This window comes from Hemicordylus capensis, chromosome 1, assembly GCF_027244095.1.
Source record: "Hemicordylus capensis ecotype Gifberg chromosome 1, rHemCap1.1.pri, whole genome shotgun sequence".
Classification (NCBI taxonomy): Eukaryota; Metazoa; Chordata; class Lepidosauria; order Squamata; family Cordylidae; genus Hemicordylus; species Hemicordylus capensis.
This window is the reverse complement of record NC_069657.1, coordinates 174,528,282-174,546,401: the sequence shown is the minus strand read 5'-3', so window position 1 is coordinate 174,546,401 and position 18,120 is coordinate 174,528,282. Positions and strand designations below refer to the sequence as shown.

At 40.6% G+C, this 18,120-nt stretch overlaps 1 protein-coding gene across 6 annotated transcripts in view; it reads left to right on the top strand.

Annotated features, from left to right (window-relative positions):
- LRP1B (LDL receptor related protein 1B) overlaps window positions 1–18,120 on the top strand; it is a 1,420,219-nt gene that overhangs the window by 135,928 nt on the left and 1,266,171 nt on the right. Inside the window, exons 1-2 of one of the 6 annotated variants that reach the window (XM_053255405.1) lie at window positions 7,326–7,377; window positions 9,004–9,055. The exons of the other annotated variants lie outside the window; for them this stretch is intronic. The gene's annotated coding sequence lies outside the window, so the exon portion shown is untranslated. Of the gene's footprint in view, window positions 1–7,325; window positions 7,378–9,003; window positions 9,056–18,120 lie in introns of those variants that run through there. 6 annotated transcript variants of the gene reach the window in all.

The window sequence follows — 18,120 nt, the reverse complement described above, 5'->3', positions numbered from 1 at the left end:
CAACATGGCCTTGAAGAATACTGAATGAAAGTGGAAGTCAAAGAGTCCTTCAAATGAGATATGGCGAGATTGTTCAAACGTTGTTAAAAATAATAAATTATGGCATTTTACCAACCTAATTTACAGAACAAATTTGAAGTGCACATCAGCTGTAGTTCAGTGCCTTTTTGAAGTATCTCTTACTAATAAAGGTATCTATAAAAGGAAAGGAAGGGAGCAGTGGAACAATTCAATAGACATAGCCTAATTCAGACAATATTCATATTCAATTGGTTCCACATGCATATTGTGGAACAAGAACATGAGTCCCCCCACCCCACAGTCTGGTATGCCCAGCCCATCTCTGAGGTCACTGTTCGTCCATGCAATATTAATACTTGGATAGGTCATACATACGTAAAACCCCACTGTAGGCCTGAACGACATGATCAATTTCCCCAATAAAATCCTAGAACTGCAATCTGGCTTCTGTGCATTTTCCCTCCACTCAAACAGTAAGCCCTTGTGGGGACATTTAATGAACGCGGAGGAAAAACAGTACCCAGGTGGGCAGGACAGAAAGTGCTCTCTTGATCCCCACTGCACATATCATACAAACTACATTGACATTGTTGAAACTCGAAAGAAATATTGGAACACTAAGAATGAATCTATAGATGTGTTTTGGATTCATGAAGCTCTATTGGCTTCATGAGTGGCCAAAAGGATCATCTTTCAGGACTGAAAATTCCATGTATCCCTGATGAACATTCAGGATGTAATATGACATAATGTGATATGCTGGTTCTTTTTGCATTTTTTCTCTTTCTCTATCTTTTTGAACAGAGACTCCATATGTTATTCGGATTCCCTTGTTGCTGAACTTTCCATTTATTCTTCATGTCCCAGTTTCCTTTCTCTTCTGCTCTGTATCCAGACTCCATTCAGTATTTTGTTATTTCTTACTTGTTCCATTGGCTGCTTATTCTGGTAGTTAACTGCCTTTTAATTTTTCTTTCTTTCTCTCTGTTGGGCATAGATGGGTGTACTATATCCATTGTTTAATGATGATACTATAATGTGCAGCATGCAGCATCCAGACTAACTCTCCTCTTGCATTAGGACATTAAACACACACACACAGAGTGATTTCCCCGAACCCCACCTTCCATCTCTTGGCCTCAATGTATGTCCCTGAGTGGTCTCCTAGGTGGCATCAGGGGCAGCAGACAGAAAAGAGATCATCACAAATAATTGTGCATACAAATATATTCTAACATGAGGGCAACGAAATGGTGCTGGTGCTGGTGGTAGTGGTAGTGGTAGTGTGAAGGAGCACTAAAAGTACTGTACCCATTATACTTGCTATTAACCTGACCCAGAAACGTGTGTGGGTTGATCTCTGCTTCTAGGAGAGATTTCATTAACTTTCTACGGTCCACACTGCATCACATAATGTTGGCATTGAGACCACCTCCATTGACTTATGCAGAAGCCATTTTCTGTGCAGTTGGGCTGGCAGTTGCCATCTGTCCGTACATTCAAGCACACCATTTCACTGCACATAGCCAAAGAAAGGGAGAGAGAAATTAGGTTTATGAAGCCTTGATGCTGTGAATACTGAATAGTCAGATAGCTGAGGTGGTGCTCATGCATTTCTCTAGTGGATCTTTTTATAGCTGTAATTTGATGACTATTCATATCATTTATGTTGGCAATATTGAATCCCTGCCTACAACCTTCACTCCTCCAGTTGTGTGCCATCATCTGCCTGAACAATTCCTACTCTCCTAAATGACTTTGCCCATTTTCCCTTGGTGCCCTTTATGCTTAGAACTCCCGCCCAGACCACCCACATTGTTCCAGCTCTCTTAATTTCTTCAGATGCTCCTCAAAACCTAATGGTATGGGTATTACTGTAGTCCTTTAGTCTTGAACCCTGACAGAAACAAAAGCATGAAGCAAAAAAACCAAACACTTCGAGGTGCTGAAACCCTTCGATCTGCCCCAGCCGAATCATTTCGGTGGGGGACAAGCAGGCACTTTAAAAGGAGGAAGGCAGGTCTTACCTCCCCTTCCCTTGTTCCTCCTCTACCCCACCGCCCACCACTCCTGAGTGGCACTGTTTGTATTCAGCAGCAGGGCTCTCTGTTTGCCCGGCTGCATCTTGCCGGGAGCAAAAAGTTCCCTGTTCCCAGCAGTCTTTGGGCAGGAAAGAAGGAAATGGCATCTGAGTATGTGCGGATACCATCTTGAGTGTTCAATGTTGCTGCTCCGTGCACATCCCTAGTACTATAATTTACAGTAACGGGGTGGGGGTGGGTGGGGGATGCAGCTGATACATTCTGAGTTTGGGAAGTTTCTACCTAGGAAACAAGTTGAGGGTTCCAATCCTTTCATAGACAGCCACAGAGGATTTAGATAATCTTTTGGATTTTTATTTTCTATCCCTGATCCTCTGGTTGGATTTAACATTACGATCTCCAAGTGAAGAGTCTGAGTTTTGTTATCAGTTTCTCATTCCCTCAGCTATCCTGCCAACCAGGCCAGACGAGGCTCGCAGCTGCACACCACTGTAAGTAGGGAATTAATGTCAATGGAATTCTTCCATCACTTGAAATTCTAAGGCTCCATGATGTATCCACCTTTCTCTTAGGGATTCACATGGGTATGCTTGACATTGCAAAGTTCTGCCTTTATGCCTGTCAAACAAAGGTTCAGGGGAGAAAAGAGCTGCTGATTAAGGTCTTTAGACTGAAAATAAAAGTGTGTCCGGCCAAAAAAGATTATGCACTGACAGTTGGTGAAATGCTCTCAGGTGCTGGCATCTGCCTATTAAAACATCCCCACGTATAACATCTCCTCCACCTCCCCTTCCTCCTGAGTTTTCTTCATTATGCAAGACTTTCAAACAAAATGTAATCTTAGATCTACTTATGTAAAAAGAATGTATTAGTTTTATCGGATGAAACATAATAGGATTGCAATCCAGGAATATTAAACATTTGCCTTTTTAGCCCAAATAACCAGAATCCCTCCCCCTTCCCTCCCCAGGAGATTTCCCCCCAACCTCCTGTAAATGATTTTAGTTGTTATTTCATATTATGACACTTGTAATTGTTTATAGCAATCTAAACTTGAAAATCCTGACAGGACTTCAATAGCTCCCATAAATCCATCACACTGCACCAGGCAGAATTTAAATTGACAGAGCCATGCCAAGCACTGAAATAAAAGCGCTAACAGCACTTATCCTTATAGACTAATAGCTGCAAATGATTTTATGAATCATTAGTTCAGATACAATAGTCCTACCTATTTTTGAAATCATTTGTAGATTAATTCCTTTTCATCTTTAATGTGATGTTAATGGGTTTCTGGGAAGCATGTAGGTTCTACCAGTGAACAATGCAGTTTAGTGACAGACAAACGTTTTTAGTATAATAACGGATTAATTGTACTGATTCAGTGGCCTGTTCTTTATAATAATAAAAAAGGCCTTAAGTCCAAACAAATAGGCATGCTTAAGTCCACTGAAATTCATTAGCTATATTTTACCAAAATATACTTTTTCATGGTACATCTTGGGATGTACTATCACTTAACATATTATATTTCTACTAGCATATGAACAGGCTGGTAGAAATTGCTGTTCACATTGCCATATGAGCAGCAATGCATGGGTGGTATTGCTAATGTGCAAATAAAGTGACTGTAGTTATGCCTACAAGGTATTTCAAACACTTGCTGATAATTGATGTTCATTTTAGGTTTTTAACACTGTTGGGATATTAAAAGGGGACAGGAAATGTGCATTGTACCACAAATGAAAGTTTTTCTCCCTCGCTCATAATATTAGGACTCGGGGTCATCTGTTGCAGCTAAATGTTGGGATATTCAGGACAGACTAAAGGAAGTATTCCTTTACACAATGTGTGATTAAACATCTGTAAACTGCTCCTGCAGGCTCCCATGCCACTCCACTGTTCCTGAGGGTCTCCTGACCTCAGTAGTAGCTTTTTGTAGGACACTGAAGCCCCCAGTGGCAAGGAGGTAGTGGAAAAATCCCCTTTTACGAGCAGCTTTCTGCTCATGCTAATGTGGATACAACTTATAAAAGAAGAATGTTGGGAAGACAACGTTGGTTTAACTCTAATGCTTGTATTGTGGTAGCTGAGTTGCCATCCTCAAGCTTTTTGTTAAAAGAACTTCTTTTTATGTTCAAAACACTTTACATGTTACCAGTGATGAAGAAAATGGAGGAGATCTGCATCTCATAAGTGTGCGTACACACACATAGTTTCAATACTATTATACTCATTGCCATTTTTCTTCTCCTTATCTTTACTTATCTTCAATTTCATTTGTCTTTACTGTTTGATTCAGTTGGCTGTGGTGACTAATGTGCTCTGATGTCATCATTGACATCACAAGACTATATCTGACTTCACGATGTTGAAGACATTCATAAACAAAAGCAACTGGTAACTATAGCCAACCAGTTAGAGCCATGTAGACAAATCAAACCAAGGAGAATAAAAATATGAAACTGGTACAGCATTAGACAGGGCAGCAAAACATCAAAACCATGTGGAAGAATTTTAATTATCTCTTCATCTGAGCATAATCTGCTAATTTCAAAGTAAATTAGACAGTATTTTGTAGTAGTGGAGAAGAAGTGTGACTGTGACTAGTGCATCAGCTTGGAGTATCATCAAACCAGAACTACCTCAGTAATCTTTACACAAACCTGTAGGGCAGGCCAGTATATATAGTACGGCAGATAGGAGAGTCTGAAATATGGCCATAAGAAGACTCGGAGAACCATGACTTACATGTAGCCACTTACTGCATTTCTGATTGTCATGCGATATGGAAATATTCATTTCCCACGACATCACATCAACCTCTGTCAAATATTTAATACCTCTGATTCTAGTTATCAGTCAGACAATGAGCGGCTGCAGAATGTTTTCTCACCCCCATTCCTGTCTGAAGGAACATTGACTGACATCCTGATTCATGAGGCATTGGTGCAACTAGTGCTTCTGAAGCGTTCCAGACAAATGCTGCACTGGTGTTGGTGGTGAGCTGGATCTCACCAAATGCACGGAAGCCCTCTGTGTCACCTGAAAATATGTCCCTGAGGGCTTTGTAAGCCTCAGCAACATATTTTTGGATGGCTTCCTGGGGAAGAGGAGGTTTGCTCCCTGAGCCAGCAGAAGAGATGACTTGGTTGAACATTTCGGAAGCATCGGTGCTTCATCCATTATACCAGTGCTTCATTAGTCAGGATGTCAGCCAGTGTTTGAATAATTATGGGGCCTGTGACTCAAGGGAAAGGACTGTGCTTCCTGTTACTTGTCAGAATACCAAAGGCTGCTGGGTAATTGCACCAGTTTCATTCCAGCAAGAACTCCAGCAAGGATAAATAAGCCTGGTCCTATCTGGATTTCAGTCCCTGTTAATACTTCACCTTTCCATTTTGACAAAACGATAAATTAATCTCAACATTTCCCTTCCACTACCCTTCCCTTGTGTCTTGTCTTTTAGATTGTTTGCTTGAAGGCAGGGTCTGTGTCTCCGTTTGACTTATGTACAATGCCTAGTTAAAATGTTTTCTATCAATAAAGTCATGAAATATTTTTATAACAGCATAATTAATATTTATGTTGAAAACATTTCTTTTTTCCCTTTACCATAGTCCTCGAGTTATTGATTTTGTGCTTGCAATAGTTTTTTTAAAACTATATGACTAGCACTCAGAAATTAGACTAGTGTAACAAGAAACAGAGAATGAAAAGTGTGCCCCCTAGTTTTGCAAATATTTCTGTCTCAGAGCCTTACTTACCTTTTAGTCTCCCTCAAAAGGTAAAGTAAATGCTAATCGATATTGTGAGATACCATGTTATTGTTCTTGAGTAGGCCTTGCTGCGCAAAATGAAAGTAGTTGCTAATATCTGATCTTCTATTGCAAGTTATTTCTCACAGAGTTAGTGATAAACCATCATTTATGCCGAAGACATCTTATCTGAAGAATGCCTAAAGCATTTTTAGGTGTCTGCAAGTTATTAGAAACTCGACGCTAGATATTTTCTTGTGATAATTTATTGGATCCAAGTTAGACGGCTTGAAAAGGGAATTGATGTATAATGTTGAGTACAGGTAGACTGTATCTGCACCGCTGAGTTATTAGATATTTGTCTATAGACCTGGTTATTAGGCTTTTGTTTCATATATATTTCTTCCCTCCCACTTAGTTTTTGAATGTTTCAGGTCTGTTGTAACATCGTGTTGTCTGTGGATTGGATCTGCTAAGATGACTGGGCATGGGCCGCTTCACCAGTCTTACATGAAGGGCTATGAAAGCGGGTGGCGCTACACAAAAGCTTTCTAGCATCATTTCTATGAAGGTCATATCAGGACAATAACTGTCCATCCCTATTTTGGGTTAATCTTGGGGAGAAATTGCGCAAGGAATACAAAACACTCCTGACTGCTTATCCCTTTGACCTTGTCTTTTTTACTGCATAAAAATGTATATGTGCATAAGACCATGGAATTTTTAACCAAGAGGTAGCAATGGAGCTGTTTTCTAAAGTAATAAATGGAAATGCATGGTGAAATAATTTATGGTAATGGTGGTGCAGGTATACAGTCTTGGATACGGATATTTGATTATGGAGATGGTGGTGGACCCCCTTATTTAGTATGGTAGTTCCACAAACTCTAAAAACCCTGTGAGTGGCCCCCAGAAATGTTGCTTTGAGAGATCATATTGACTGAATGACTGAGCTTTAAGCATAGTTACACTGATTATATAAAATTACAGTCTATCTTGGTTGAAAATGTTCTGCTATTAAATGGATTTTGAATTGGGTGTTGTGAGTTTAGGAGACAGGCAGCCAATTTACTGGAGCAGTTGCATTTTTATTATTGCTGCTGCCTTAGTCTTAATTATTTTGTGTTGGGGGAGAACATTATTGTGGGGGGAAGTAATTTATTTTCTTCCTTTTAAAACAGAGACACAAATGCATATAAAATACTAGGCTCAGTTGGTATCTGTAAAAGAGAAACTATAAATCAAAATTATTTTGCTTTCTTGTTCTTGATACCTTAGCCATTTCCTCCCATTGATTAGTGACTTGTTACTTGTTAGTTAGATCTACTCATACTCTTCACAGCACAACCAGCATTTATGAATTATGTGGTTAATATCTATTCAGAAAATGCTAGGAAATGATCCACACATCTTGAAGCTACCAATTGGCATAGCATTTGATATAGTATATAATTAAAATTCTTGCTTATATTGGGCGTTTATTTGTTCTCTTTTAGATTTCCTCTTTTGATTACCTTAGCATCAGTGCATCACATGAAGGGTTCCTCACAAAAGAAGTAAATATTAAACAATTTGCAAATTAATATCCAAATTCAAAATGATATTTTCTTTATTTTTTGTGATTTTAACATTTCTGTCTGTGTTTAGAGAGTATTTATAACTGTGAAAGACAATGAAAGAGCTCAATGAAGAGAAGAATAAGTATTGTATTAGGTTTGCCATCTCATTACTTTAAATAGACCTGTCACATGACTCTGTCTAAAATCTATGGCTGATCAGGCTGAGATCTGACAAAAGAATTCTGCTATGTCATAATGGCTATATTCCATAACAGATGTTTATTTATGGGAATTAGGAAATGGTGTCTGGATATAGAGATCACTCTTGAATGTTTTGAGTGGGGAAACCTATCAGAATATGAGAGAGGGTATTGTATTTACCAGAATCCAAGACTAGTTTTCCTCCAAGTTCTTTGATGTTAGAAATCAGGGGGTCATCTTAAATTCAATCTTCTTCCTTTTGCATAAATTTAGGTATAACTTGTATTTAACCTCTATTTTTAAAGGGACTCGTCTTAAATTCAGATTTGTCTTGTATTTGGATAAATACGGTATTTAAGAACATAAGAAGAGCTCTCTGGATCAAACCAAAGTCCTGTTTAATCCAGCATCCTGCTTCCCACAGTGACCAACCAGATGCTTCTGGAAAGGTCACAAGTAGGAGTCGATGGCAAACCTCTTTTCTCACTGTTGCTCCCCTGAGACAGGCAGTCGAAGTATAGTGTTACCTATCTATAGGTATATATTATCTAATGTTAATATCTATAGGTAGGTAGTATATAGACACCAAGAGTAGAAGCTGACGGTACACTTGTCCTCCATGAAATTGTCTAATTCTCCTTTTAAAGCCATCTAAGCTAATGACCATTGCTGCATCTTTTCGCTGTGAATTCCAGAGAGATTAATTATGGTCTGTGTGAAAAAATGCTCCCTATTGTCTGTTCTAAATCTCCTGCCAATCAGTTTCATTGGCTGACACCTGGCCATAGAATTGTGAGAGAGGAAGAAAAAATGGTCTCTATCCACATTTTCCATCATTTTATAAGTCTCAACCATTTTCCCTTTCAGTAACCCTTTCTAGACTAAAAAGCCCCAAATACTGCAGGTTTTCCTCATGAGAAAGATGCTCCAGCTCACAACTCATTTTGGTTGTCCTTGTTCTGTATCTGTTCTAACTTCACAATATCCATTTTGAGAAGCATCGGCAAGAGCTGCTCAGGTTTTCCAAATATAATCTCACCACAGATTTGCATAAGGGCATGTTAGGAGTTTTATTTATTATTCCTTCCCTAATGATCTAAAGTATGGAATGTGTCTTTTTTGCAACTGGCACACACTGGCCAGTGTTTTCATTGAGCTATTCACCACAACCCCATGATTTATTTCCTATTAGCCACTGGTTGCTCAGACACTATAAGGTTTATGTGGTCCTTTGAGGGGGGGCTACAATTTGCATCACTTTACAATTATGTACCCTGAGCAGCATCTGCCATTTGGTTTCCCATTCTCCCAGTTTGAATCGATCCTTTTGGAGTTCTTCACAATTTGCTTTGGTTTTCACCACCCTGCATAGTTTTGTGTGCTCTGCAAACCTGAACATCTTTCTGCTTACCCTAACTACAGATCATTGATAAACAAGCACCAATCCACACTCAGATCCTCAGGGATCAAGCATGTAAGTACCCTCCATTGTGAAATGTGTCTTTTTATTCCTAATCTCTCTGCTTCTTCTCCCTCAGCTAGGTTACCAATTCATAATAGGTCCTGTCCTCTTATTCTTAATAAGATTGCTCAGGAGCCTTTTTGAGAGACTTTGTCAAAAGTTTTTCGAAACTCAAAGTATACAGTGTCAACCTGATGCCTTTTGACACTTTCAAAGAACTCTTTAAGGTCAGTCACACGACCATGAGTGGGGTGAGGAGGGCGAGTGAGGGGAAAAACAGGGTTGAACCTACCTTCCCCCCAGATGAGCAACATTTTCTCTTCTGTGTGCCACCAAGCAGTGTGGATCTCTGGAGGCTGAGACTTATTTTCCCAGCCTCCAGGAGACCCACAATACACTTCATAACAAGCAGTGCACCGGACGACAAGCACAGTGCATTGGGGGATTTTTTCCGGGAATAGGGTGCTGTAGGCACCCCTTACTCATGACCCCAGACCTGGGACAAAGGGCACACTTGCACTCTTTAACCCGGGTTAAAGCCTGAGTAAATTCCCGGGTTTGCAGGGTGGGGTACAGTGCCAGAATTACCTATGATCCTGGTGGTGCACAGGCAGCCAAAGCCAGGTAGGACTGCTCAAGCCTGGCTTTGGCTGCTCATGTGCACAGCTTCATAGAATCTTAGTGAGGCAGGACTTATGCTTGCAGAACCCATCCTGAGTCTCCCTTATAGAATTTGTTCTTCTCTCATTCCAGCTAAGGGTAAGGAGTTGTCTGCTGTGTCTTGACAGTCTTTCATACTTTTGCTTTAGGGGATAACTATGGTTCTAACACCCTTTCCAGAAGAAAGAGTTCTTTTGCTTGTTCTCCTTTGTGAAGTATTGATTTTATACAGCTTAGTTACATGCATGTTATTAGTGAAAAATCTATTTAAAAGTTTTTGTAAGATCATTAGTGGTTTTTTAAAAGACCATATTTATACCTCTTTGTAATGGGTTTCTCATAGTTAAACACAAATACAAGTTGAAACAAATAGAATTTTTTTGACAAAACCAATGCTCCATTACATGGAGTCTTAACTTTTTAAAAAATGCTTGCTAATAAATTAAATTCCAGCAGGTATCTCCAAACAATATTGAAGGTCTGATTTAAATAGGAAAGAAATGCCTGGAAGCTCCAAATCAAGAATGTTCTTCTATAACTCAGAATGATGTTTCAGGGAAGAAAATCAGAATTTTTCATCATTTTCCAGCTATAGGCAAAATAGCTTAATGATGTTTTTATATTCACTTTTTTGAACAAAGTCATGTCCTTTAAAGTTTAATGTGTGTTGCAACAGGAGGTATCATACAGATCAGAATTAAAAGTTTATTTCCAACCTCCATAAGGACCAACCTCCTTGGTCCTTATCAATTATCTATATATTTAATTCTCCTAAACGTACCCATCACTAATCCCATTTGTGGCAGCTCTCGTGAGAGCAGCTGCCTGGGGATAACAATGGGTATGGAAGACAATGGCAGTGGTGGCGGGCCAGCCTGACATGGCCGCCGGTTGCTGGAGGAGGCAGTGGCAGCCCACCGATGAGGAGGCACCTACTGGTCCGGCTGCCCACTGGGAGGAGGTGGTGGCGGCGGGCCAGTCTGGTTCTGGCCTAGCCGCTGATCAGCTGGAGGAGGCGGTGGTGGACCGGCCTGGCCCGCCCACCCACCGGGAAGAAGAGGTAGTGGCGGCGGGCCATCATGGCCCTGGCCTGGCCACCAGTCGGCTGGAGGAGCTGTAGCGGGCCACCCTGGCCCGGCCACTCACTGGGAGGAAGGGGTGGGAGGAGGTGGATGGCCAGCTTTCCTGCTGGCCCACAAGCTAGAAAGTAGGGGGGGGAGAAGTGGGGGCCCGGGGAGCAGCCAGCCAGAAAGCCAGGCATGCCAGCGTAACGTTGGAGTGGTGATGCGGGGGGATAGTGTGGTGGTGGGGAGCAGCAGCGGTGTGTGGTTCGGCCAGAGGTGCATATGCTATGCGCCTGGCCGACCTAGTATTTGTAAATAGTAATTGATTTTGTACTGGCAGCATATAACTCAGTTTCCAGTTAACTCCAGTCTCTTCAATTCCAGTCTCAATTTTGGTAGCCTTTGGCTAGAGAACATACCACAGAAACTGGCAGGAACATCCCAAAAATTATGTCTGCTAGTTTTTTATTTGTGTTGCATTGTGTTGTAGTGTTGTTATGTTTTGTTTTGTTGCTGTCCAGCTATGTTCTAAATTATTGTTTGTCACCTTGTAGAGCCTTCTACTTTGAATGGCAACATATAGTTTATTCAATAAATAATTCGATAAAGTCGGTGATTTGTTTCCTGTCCTCTTGGTACGTTAGCTGTCTAATCCATCATAGATTTTTCAGTAGTTTTAAGGAAGAAATGCAAAATAGAAGCTTTGTTACCAGTGTCTGGTGACTCAAGGATGGGTTGTTGTTTTTTAAAGTCTTCATAACTTGTGGTCCACCAAGCCAATTTCTGCCAGAGAAGCCAGAAGTCCAGGGCCTCTATGACCCCTGTCCCCCGCCACAAATCCTCTTTAGTCTGTCCCGGGTGGAATGGTCACCCAGCCGAGCATGATGGTGCTTAATTTGCAGGGGAGGGGGGCCTCCAGGTTTTTAAGTCCAGGCTCCAACGTTAACTAGGTGCACCTATGATTCTGCCTATCAACTAGGGAAGCTAAGAGGGAACTGCTGCATTTCTGAGACAGCAGAACACAAGACTGATTGTAAGCCATAATACATACAGTAGCTGAAGGGCTGTATTGCTGTTACAAACTGTACAGGCCTGATTTAGAAAATAGGATATCCATGCTTGCTCAGATTTTTGTTGGAAAATCTGCAATGCCATCTGCTGAGAAACAATACTGAAATAACAGTACTTTGTCTTGTTAAGAATCCACATCTTGTTTGCTCTTTTGATTTATACTTTAACCCTGCTCTGTTCTCAAGCTAACTCAAAGCTTCAGCAAAGATCATGTCTATTCGATCTTGTTATTCTCAGTAGTCTAAAGCACCACTAAAACTGTGAGATATATTATTTATTGTAATATATTTCTTGGATTTATAACCCCGCCTTTCAACTGAATGGTCCTCAGGGCAGCTTACAATTGATTGCAGTAATAATAATTTTAAAAACAAAGAAAGAACTGCCCCACCCTCCCACACACAGAGAGTTTTGTACCCTGCAGATCTCTGACTGATGGTAGACACCAGAAGATGTGTTTCTGTGCTTCAGCTGCCCTAGGCAACTGGGCTTGCTAAATTGCAATTTCAGATTTTTCAAGGTATAATCATTTATAAAGGCCTGGTTCACATAATTGTCCAAATCTAGGTTTAATGTGGGTTACCAGAATTAGCATGATTGTGTGAACCCATGCCAAAGCAGGAATCTTAAATTCATCTCAGGCTATAAACTACCTTAGCATGAGTTCACACAATCACACTAATGTTGGTAATTCATATTAAACCTAGATTCAAATGATTGCGCGAACCAGGCCAAAGTGTGACTCATATGCCCTGTTCCTAAAAGAGTTCAAATGTTTGAAGAATGGCTGCAGCTTCCTATCAATCTCCAGAGAGTGCCACTGACCACAAGGCTGCATTTGCAATGGAGTGTCAAAATCTGAGAAGCATAAATTTGCACTTGCAGCACTTTGGGGGATCTTGCTCATAGAATGTATCTGGGTAGATGCTGTGATGGTAGAGGGTATAGATGTACCAGACATTGGCCCCCATGGGGAAAAAACAGTACAACCCAAGGGCAAAGTGTCATTGACATTATGTCTACAGATCTGTGAAGACGATTCCATTCAGCATGCTCCTGGGGATCTCTCTGTGCCAAGCTCAGCTAGTTAGTCATTGCATGGCCAAAACTTTTGCTCTGTGGTGCAGTATAATTTGTGGAAATGGCACTGACTTTTTAAAATCTGTGCCCCCGCTCCCCTGAGTACATAATTTGTCAAGCAAGTACTGTTCTCTAGAAAACAGCAGGTCATAGTGGGAATGCTGACAGACTCCAGCAGCTGTCAGTTATAAAAGTGTCTACTCTGAACAAAGAAACAGCAGCAAAAGGAAAGTTTGAGATGGTGTGTCTTCCTTTTATTTTATTTTATTTTGTCAAGAAAATCTCTAATAATGGTTCATTTATTTATTTAAAAAATCTCTACCAGACAGCACTTTTGAAAAGAGAGGTAGATATTTAAAGGAGTGTAAATCTCTAGCATAATGTTTTCTCTAAGGTTAATTAACTGGCATTAATTGTGAAGTACTGTTACAATGAGTGACAGTTTTCTGTCATAAAGAACTAACAGAGAGAGGGAAAGGAACATTTTGCTCAATGAGGAATAGTTTTCTTCTTCTTCATTCAGTCTGAATGTTTGGATTGGACAATTTACAGAGCATCACAATTATGGGAGATTGTCACTATATGTCCAGTGTGACCAGTAAATGGGGTATTGGGTTTTCTGAAAATCCTAACAGTAACCTAAGCAGCTGAAAAGTCAGAAATGGAAGAAGAATCTTATTAATTGTAGCTGTAGCAGATTAAAGCCTTTGTCTCAGAGCAAGCTCATGTGAGGGGAGAAAGGCTGAATCATCCCTGCTGAGCTGCATGACTAGGCTTCTCCTTATACTCTTCTGTATTTTTGGTAGGCTCAAAAATGGCTGCCACCACTACCCCTCTTTATTACAGAGCTTGAACCTCCCTGGGCTTGGGGTGGAATCCAAGGGGAAACTTTTTAATTGGCAACTATTGATTGACTGATTGACTGATTAAGCGCTGTCAAGTTGATGTCGACTCTTAGCAACCACATAGATAGATTATCTCCAGGATAATCTGTCTTCAACTTGGCCTTTAAGCTTTCTCAGTGGTGCATTCATTGCTGTCATAATCGAGTCCATCCACCTTGCTGCTGGTCATTCTCTTCTTCTCTTTCCTCCAACTTTTCCCAGCATTATGGAATTCTTGAGGGAGTTGGGTCATCGTATAATGTGTCCAAAGTATGATAGTTTGAGCCTGGTCATTTATGCCTCAAGTGAATATTCTGGATTGATTTGTTCTATGATCCATTTGTTTGTTTTCCTGGCTGTCCATGGTATCCTCAAAAGTCTTCTCCAACACCAAAGTTCAAAAGTATCAATACCTTTTCTATCTTGCTTCTTCAAACTCCAGCTTTCGAATCCATAGAGTGCCATGGGGAAAAAATTGTCCAAACAATTATAATCTTTGTAGGTATAGACAGATCACAGCATCTAAATATCCTTTCCAAGGCCTTCATTTCAACTCTACCAAGTGCTAGTCTGCGGTGTATTTCTTGACTGCTGGATCCTTTACTGTTGACAGATCCTAAAAGGCAGAAGCTATCCACCACTTCAATGTCTTCATTGTCAATTCTGAGGCTGATTGCTGTACCCATTGTCATTAGTTTAGTGTTCTTTACATTTAATTGTAGTCCCATTTTTTCACTGTGCTCCTTTACCTTCATTACTAGAGCTTGCAGATCATCCACGTTCTCAACTATCAGAGTGGTGTAATCAGCATAGTGCAGGTTATTGATGTTTCTTCCTCCAACTTTAAAAATATGCTCATCTTCTTCCAATCTAGCTTCTCTCAGTATATGTTCATAATATAAATTGAATAAAGAAGGAGAAAGTATACAGCCTAGTCTTACTCCTTTGCCGATCTGGAACCAGTCTGTTTCACCATGTTCCATCTGGACTGTGGCTTGCTGTCCTGTGTATAGGTTTCTCATGAGAACAATGAGATGTTCTGGGACACACATATAGTGCGATGGTTTGCGCAATCTGTTAATTCTCCTTTCTTTGGGATGGGTATGTAGACTGACCTCTTCCAATCTGTTGGCCACTGTGCTGTTCTTCAAATTTGCTGGCATAGTTTGGTTAGAGCCTTGACTGATTCTTCTTCTATTGCCTGCCATATTTCTGTAGCTATTCCATCCATTCCTGTAGCCTTCCGACTTGGTAATGACTAGAGTGCTGATCTAACTTCATCTTTCTGTATTAGAGGTTCTTGCAAGTAGGAAATATCTTCTAGAGTATCTTGCATGTTGACATCCCTGCTGTACAGATTTTCAGTATACTCCTTCCATCACTGTTTGATCTTCTCTGAATCAGTTACCATCTGTCCTTTGGCATCCCTTAAGATACCAATTTGAGGTTGGAACCTCCCTTTCAGTTCAGAGATCTTTCGGAAAACGTGTCTTGTTTTTCCATGTCTATTTCTATTCTCAAGGTCTTTACAGATGTCATTGTAGTATTGCTCCTTGTCTCTTCTAACAGCTTTCTGAAATTCCCTATTAAGTTCCTTCGTGAGGTCTCTGTCTTTCTTGACTTTGGTTTCTCTCCTCTTCTGGGCAATTTCTACCATCTGTTCTGACATCCATTTTGCTTTCTTCTGTTTCTTGGTCTTTGGCAGTCTTTTTTTACATTCATCCTTAACCACTTCTTTGATTTCATTCCACAGTTCCTCTGGTTCCCTATCAATCAGATGCTGAACTTCAAAGTGGTTCCTGATGTTCTCCTTGAAAATGTGGGTACATTCTCGAGATTATATCATGGATGCTGGGTAGCTTTGTTTTTCCACTTTAGCTTGACTTGGAACTTGCACACTAGCAGTTCATGATCTGTTCCACAATCTGTCCCTGGCCACGTCTTTGCTGTTATAACTGAGCTCTTCCATCTCCTTGCACCAATAATGTAATCAATCTGATTTCTGTGTACTCCATCTGGTGATGTCCATGTGTATAGGTGCCACTTTGGTTGTTTGAAGAATGTTTTAGCAATGAAGAGATCATTGGCTTGGCAGAAACTAATCATTCTCCTGCTTCATTTCTGTTTCCTAGGCCATATAGTCTGACTGTGTTTTCCTCCTTACCTTTTGCAACTTTGGCATTTCAGTCTCCAATCACCACCAGCACATCTTGCTTGCATGTTCTGTCAATTTCAGACTTAATTTGAGCATAAAACTCAACTTCCTCTTCTTTTCCATCAGTCGTTGGGGCATAGACTTGAAGAACTGTCATGTTAAAGGGTTGTCCATGAAATCTAATTGATATTAGTCGGTCACTGACCACATTGTACCCAAGTACTGTCATTGCTATATCCTTCCTGACTATGGAAGCAACACCGTTCTTTCTTTTTCATGTCCTGAGTATGATTTTCTGACTGAAAGTGTCCCATTCCAGTCTATTTTAGTTCACTGATGCCCAAGATTTCAATCTGTAGTCAATTCATTTCATCTTTCACTGTGTTGAGCTTTCCTATATTCATGCTTCTTACGTTCCACGTTCCCATTGTAATTCTGTCTTTGCAGCTTCAGATTTTCTTTTCCCGCATAAAAAGATAAAAATATTCAGACGGTTACAAGAATACTTCAAAAGCACCCTGAATGATGTTGGAGCAGCAAGCTTTTAAAATCTTGGTTACCCAGTTGCAAAGAACAGGTATGTAGGAAAATGCAAAAGCACACTTAAATGTGTACAGAGTCTTTTGCTATGCCCTAGGTGTATCGAGAGTAGGATAGTGTTTCTCATTTCAATTATGTTGTAGGTAAACTATAATAGAACAGTATCAGGAATATGCAACACACACACACAAGGAATATAACTTCTAACACAAAGTCTGACTAAATGAACTTTTTCCTAACTAAACTTGCCAAAGCCAAAGCCAAAACTTCCTTTTTCTTGAACTCACCAAACTCCAGAGGAGAATTAAAGCTTCCTGCTCTCCTATCTTTCAAGGATCTACAGAGTCATTTTCAAGCAGCCATCCTTCCTGTCCGCATGTTCTTCTCTAACAAAGAACTGCCTTATTCCTCCCAACAGCTCTCTAGGTCCCACCCACCTGGTGTGCTGATTGGCTGATCCCTGGAGTTCACCAGTCTGTCAGTCAGGACAGGGTTCATTTCCAGTTAACTCCTTAGGGGGAAGGGTGACTGATCACTACAGTGGTTAAGATTTTTATTCAGAAAGGAAAGGTCTAGGAAGTCAGAATATGTTATGCCAAATTATTTCTTCATCAAGTGTGTGTGTTTGAGAAAGATGGAGAGACGTTAGTTTTGCAGAACCTCTGAAAAATTTAGACTGAGCTTCAATCAAATTATTAGTAATATCACCTTTTTCCACTTTGCTTTGCTCTCTCTTGCTCTCTCCTTCTGTCTCTGTTCCATATGTGGAATGGAAGTATATGTGAAACTACTATATACAGAAACACATATTCCAGCTCCCCATAGTTGTGGGGGTCACCTCCTTCAAGCTCTGATGGCTATCCTGGAAAATCACCCATGAGAGATTTGAATTGATCTCCTAACCATTAGTGGTCACTAGCCAGCCATAGTGGGCTATTAACCAGCAAACTGCCTTACAAAAGAACAGTCACCCAGCAGCAAAAGGATATTGCATGCATTTCAAGCTGCTGAATAGCCAATAAAATTTTGTTGCTTTACTAATGGAATTCAGAGGATGCACAATCTCCTTCATGTATGATGGCCTCAACACTCCACTCTAAATTTTGCCTGTAGTACTAATTAATCAGGCCAACTAATGGTGCAGTGGGGAAATGACTTGATTATCAAGCCAAAGGTTGCCGGTTTGGATCCTCACTGGTATGTTTCCCAGACTATGGGATATTCCCAGATCAGACAGGGAAACACCTATATCGGGTAGCAATGATATAGGAAGGTGCTGCAAGGCATCATCTCACACTGCGCGGAAGGAGGCAATGGTAAACCCCTCCTGTATTCTACCAAAGACAAGGCCGCCAGGAATCAAAACTGACTCAAAGGCACACTTTTACTTTACCTGACTTATTAATCAGTTGAACTGGCAGAGTTAGCATGGGATGAGTAAAGCTATTCTCATACTAAGGCTGTTCTCACAAGCAGCCTAGCTCAGGCTAGGCTGCTTGTGTGGAGTGCCAGAATCTGTGCAAATCCTGGCACTCCTGCCCAACCTAACTCCATTCCTTAGCCCCGCTCTTAACCGAGGTTAAAGGAGTGAGCGCACCCTTAACCTGGCTGCCGGGATCGTGT